Raw genomic sequence first — 5,760 nt, forward strand, 5'->3', positions numbered from 1 at the left:
TGGCGGCGACCTGCCCGGGGTCGCCCGGCGGAGCCCCGTCGCCGGTCCTCCCGGGAGCCCGGGCTCCGGGCGGGCGGCGGGCGGGACCCCGGGCTCCGGGCCCGGCCGCCCATCTGTCGCCCGTCGGCGGTCGCCGGGGAGATAAGGCCGGGAGATTAATGAGTAGCCAGCGGGGGTGCGCGCGGGGGAGCGGCCCGGCCTCGGCGGAGCGGGGAACGGCACGTCCCGGCTGGCCCCGGGAGCCCGGGACCCGGCCCGCCCGGCGTCGGGGACGCCGCGGCCCGCTCTCCGGCCGTTTCCGACCCGGCGCCGGCCGCTCCCGTCCGGTCTCGGATCTCCCCGCGCTCGGCCCTCTTCTCCCGAGTTCCTTCATTCGGTCGTACCGATGGAGCGCTTAGCGGGCGCGGGACGCCGGACCGAGCGCTCGGGCGGGGACCGTCTCCGTTCCGTTGTGTCTAGTGAGCGCTCGCCGTGTGCCGAGCGCCGCACCGAGCGCTCGGGAGAGGACCGTCTCCATTCCGTTGTGTTTATTGAGCGCCCGCCGTGTGCCGAGCGCCGGACCGAGCGCCCGGGAGTGGACGGTCTCCATTCAGTCGAGTCTCTTGAGCGCTCACCGTGTGCTTGAGCGCCGGACCGAGCGCTCCGGAGAGCACGGTCTCCATTCGCTTGAGTCTCTTGAGCGCTCACCGTGTGCGGAGCCCTGTACTAAGCACTCGGAAGAGGACGATATAATGGAAAAAGGCCCGTTCGCCGCCCACGAGGAGCTGAGAGTGTGGGGGTGGGGGGGGCGGGAAGAGAAGGAAAGAAAGGGGGGAGGGGGACGTCGGGGTTGCGGGGCCGGGACGGGGGGACGGAGGAAGGGAGCGAAAGTCGGGGGGACGCGGGAGGGACGGGGAGAGGAGGAGAAGCGGGGGGCCCGGGCGGGGAAGGCCTCCGGGAGGAGGCGGGCGCTCGGTAAGGGTCGGAAGACGGGGAGAGCGGCGGGATGTGAGGAGGGAGGGCGCGCCGGGCCGGAGGCGGGCCGGGGCCCCGGGGGCCAGCGTTTCTCTGGGCCTCGGTGCCCTGGTCTGTAAAATGGGGATTCGATACTTGTTCCCCACCTTAGACTCCGAACCTCTGGCGGGAGAGACGCTCTGGTTTCGTCCTCTCGAGTCTCTCCCAGCAGTTAATCGATCCTTAGTACTTATGGAGCGCTGACCGTGTGCGGAGCGCCGGGCCCAGCGCTTGGGAGGGGAGAGTACAGCGGATTGAGCGCGGCATGGTATCGCGAGCCCGTCGTCGGGCAGGGACGGTCTCTCTCTGTTGCCCAATTGTCCATTCCAAGCGCTTAGTACAGTGCTCTGCACACAGCGCGCGCTCCGTAAATACTATCGAATGGATGGATGAATGGCATTAAGCGCCCGCTACGCGCCCGGCGCCGGGCCGAGCCCCGGGGGCAGATCCGGGCTCGTCGGGTCGGACGCGGTCCCCGTCCCCCGTGGGGCTCGCCGTCTTCAGCCCCGTTTTCCAGACGGGGGAGCCGAGGCCCGGAGAGGCGAAGCGACCGGCCCGAGGTCCCGCGGCGGGCGGGGGGCCGAGCCGGGATCAGAACCCGGGACCTTCCGGCTCCGCCCCGGGGCCGAGTCCGGCGCTGGGCCCTCGACAGATGCCGTTTTGATCCCTATTCGCCTGGTCCTCGGCGATAGCGGGATCGAAAGCAAGGAGTCGACCGAGCGGCGGTTATTTACCGAGCGCTTATTTTACGCTCGGCCGAGTGCCAGCACGGGGCGGCAATTTACCGAGTATCTCTGTACTTCATTTCTGTAAATGTCCGTCTCCCCCTCGCGACCGTAAGCTCGTCGTGGGCGGGGGATATGGCGGTTGATCGTTACACGGTAATAATAATGATAACGTCGGTATCGGTCAAGCGCTCACTCCGTGCGGGGCACCGTTCTGAGCGCCGGGGGAGATACGGGGTCGTCGGGTGGTCCCACGTGGGGCTCCCGGACCTCATCCCCATTTTACAGATGAGGTCACTGAGGCCCAGAGAAGCCAAGTGACTCGCCCGCAGTCCCACAGCTGACAAGGGGCGGGGCCGGGATTCGAACCCGCGACCTGCGAGTCCCAAGCCCTGGCTCTTTCCACGGAGCCACGCGGCTTCTCCTCGTATCCCCTGCACCTCGTATCCCCCCCCCCCCCCCCCAGCGCTTAGAACGGTGCTGTGCACATAGTAGGCGCTTAACAAATGCCATCATTAATCTTCCCCTCTTATTCCCCCGTCCCTCAGCCCCTCGGCCCTTACGCCCTCATCTGCCATTCATTTACGTCGTAAATGTAACCACGAGGAGCAGGGTGGCTTGGGAGTCCCGGGTCGTGGGTTCTAATCCCGGCTCCGCCCTGCTGGGTGATCTCGGGCCGGCCGCTTCGCTTCTCCGGGCCTCAGTTCCCTCGTCTCTGAAATGGGGTTGAAGACGGTGGCCCCACGTGGGACAACCTGATGACCCTGTATCTCCCCCGGTGCTTAGAACAGTGCTTGGCACATAGTAAATGCCGAACAAATACCGTCGCTGCTGTTATCGTCCGTCTCCACCTCCGGATTGTAAACTCGAACGGGTCTACCGACTCTTCTCCTCTCCCTAACGCTTAGTACAGTGCCGTGCACATAGTAAACGCTCAGTAAATACGAATAATAACGACGACGATGGCATTTGTTAAGCGCTTACTGTGTGCCAAGCACCGCGTTCCGACCCCTGGGGTAGATCAATCGTATCTATCGAGCGCTTACTGCGGGCCGAGCGCTGTACTAAGCGCCTGGGAGAGCTTCGAGAGGCAGCGTGGCTCAGTGGAAAGAGCCCGGGCTTGGGAGTCAGAGGTCGTGGGTTCGAATCCCGGCTCCGCCGCCTGTCTGCTGCGTGACCGTGGGCGAGTCACTTCGCTTCTCTGGGCCTCAGTTCCCTCATCTGGAAAATGGGGATGAAGACTGTGAGCGCCACGTCTGTGACGACCTCATGACCCTGTATCTACCCCAGCGTTTAGAACAGTGCTCTGCACGTAGTCAGCGCTTAACAGATACCAACATCGTTATCATTATAGTATAACAGCTCTGCTCGCGGTGGGCGCTCGCTAAATACAACTGAACGATGGAAACATTCCCACCAGTTAATCAGATTGGACCCAATCCCCGTCCCACAGGGGGTTCACATTTGGAATCGCCGTTTTTCAGTCGAGGAAACTGAGGCCCAGATGAGTTAAAAGTGACTTGCCCGAGGTCTCCCAGCGGGCAACGGGCGGAGGTGGGATTAGAACCCAGGGCCCCCGAGTCCCGGGCCCGGGCCCTTTCCACTCCAGGGCCGCCTAACCTCACTTCCCTGCCGCGTGAATTTACAGTGCCTTCGTTGCGTGACGACTTATAACAATAATAATCACGTCATTTGTCCAGAGCCGCTGATTGCCGACCCCCCCCCCAGGTCGCCCAGCGGCCAAGCGGCGGAGCCGGGATCAGAACCCGGGACCTTCTGACTCTCAGCCCCCCCCCCGACCGTTGGGACAGGTGCGAAACGAACCGAATCGCCTCTGGTTCCCGGCCCCTCGGGGACTCAGTCTGCAGGGGAGGGAGAGCGGGTGTCGAATCCCCATTTTACAGAGGGGGAGACTGAGGCCCAGAGAAGGGAAGCCACTCGCCCGAGGTCACACGGCAGGCGGACGGCGGAGCTGGGATGGGACCCGGGTATTGTCGCCACTCCCCAGCGATAACAGTGCTATTTGTTAAGCGCCTCCTGGGTGCCAGGCCGGTGCCTCAGTTTCCCCCGGTGTAAAATGGGGATTCCAACACCCGTTGGCCCTTCTACTCAGACCGTACGGCCACAGGGGCCAGGTCTGTGACTTAGTTCTTCCCCGGTGTTTGGAGCAACGCTTCACACGTATTAAGTGAGAGGCAGCGTGGCTCAGTGGCAAGGACTCGCTCCCTCGCGTACATACTCAGAACGTTGGTATTTGTTAAGCGCCCACTATGTGCCGAGCACCGTCCTAAGCGCCGGGGTAGATCCAGGGTCATCGGGTCGTCCCACTTGAGGCTCCCGGTCTTCAGCCCCGTTTTACAGATGAGGTCACTGAGGCACAGGGAAGTGAAGGGACTCGCCCACGGTCGCCCAGCTGACGGGCGGCGGGGCCGGGATTCGAACCCGTGACCTCGGACTCCCAAGCGCCCGGGCTCTTGCCACGGAGCCATGCTGCTCCTCTGCCATTTTATTGATTTATACTGATGTCTGTTTCTTTGTACTCCCCCCTCCCTAGACTTTGAGCACGTCGTGGGCAGGGATCATCACCCTCTCTCGTCCCGGGCAATCCCGTTGCCGAATCCTACCTTCCAAGCGCTCGGTCCAGTGCTCTGCGCACAGTAAGCGCTCTGTAAATACCGTTGAATGCATGAATGGTGTCCTTACAAAGCCCTTAGCACAGTGCTGTGCGCGAGGTAAGCGCTTAATAAAAAGCAGCAGGGCCTAGCGGACAGACCAGGGGCCGGGGAGTCGGAGGTCGCGGGTTCTAATCCCCGCCCCGCCGCTTGTCTGCCGGGTGACTTGGGGCGAGGCATTTCACTTCTCTGGGCCTCGGTTCCCTCATCTGGAAAATGGGGATGAAGACGGGGAGCCCCACGGGGGACAGTCTGATCACCTCGCATCCCCTCCCAGTGCTTAGAACAGCGCTCTGTACATATTAAGCGTTTAATAAATGCCACCGTTATTTCATTATTAAAATGGGGGTGAAGGCTGTGAGCCCCACGGGGGACATGCTGATGATCTTGCATCCCCCCGCAGCGCTTAGAACAGCGCTTGGCACATAGTAAGCGCTTCATAGATGTCATCGTTATTTATTTCATGATTATTAAAGTAGGGATGAAGACTGTGAGCCCCACGGGGGACATCCTGATGACCTTGCATCCCCCCCCCCCCCCCCGGCGCTTAGAACAGCGCTTGGCACATAGTAAGCGCTTCATAGATGTCATCGTTATTTATTTCATGATTATTAAAGTAGGGATGAAGACTGTGAGCCCCACGGGGGACAGCCTGATGACCTTGCATCCCCCCCCCCCCCCGCGCTTAGAACAGCGCTTGGCACATAGTAAGCGCTTAATAAATGTTATTTCAGTATTATTAAAATGGGGCTGAAGACTGTGAGCCCCACGTGGGACAGCCTGATCACCTTGCATCCCCCTCCAGCGCTTAGAACAGCGCTTGGCACATAGTAAGCGCTTCATAGATGCCATCGTTATTTATTTCATGATTATTAAAATGGGGCTGAAGACTGTGAGCCCCACGGGGGACAGCCTGATGACCTTGCATCCCCCCCCCCCCCCGCGCTTAGAACAGCGCTTGGCACATAGTGAGCGCTCCCCAAGGCCTTCATTTATTAATGTTCGCTTGTCCCCCTTGGGGCACCAAGTCTTCATCCCCATTTGACAGGTGAGGAAACTGAGGCCCAGAGGAGCGAGCTGACCGGCCCGAGGTCACCCAGCAGACAGGCGGCGGAGGCGGGATTAGAACCCAGGACCCGCTGAAAGAAAAGGGTCCCGTCCCCGCCCCAGCGCTTAGCCCAGTGCTCTGCGCACGGTCCCTAAGCGGGATTCAATGAATGAATGAATGAATGGGGGCGGTGGATGAATGAATGGCTCTCCCGCTGGAGGGGGGCGGGGCCGCTTCCCCGTCTCCATGGCGACCGGGCGGCGGCCAATGAGGAGCGCGATCGGCGCCCACGTGACCGGCCCTGCCTCCCCCCGCCCCTTTC

Source organism: Ornithorhynchus anatinus, chromosome 6 (assembly GCF_004115215.2).
Source record: "Ornithorhynchus anatinus isolate Pmale09 chromosome 6, mOrnAna1.pri.v4, whole genome shotgun sequence".
Lineage (NCBI taxonomy): Eukaryota > Metazoa > Chordata > Mammalia > Monotremata > Ornithorhynchidae > Ornithorhynchus > Ornithorhynchus anatinus.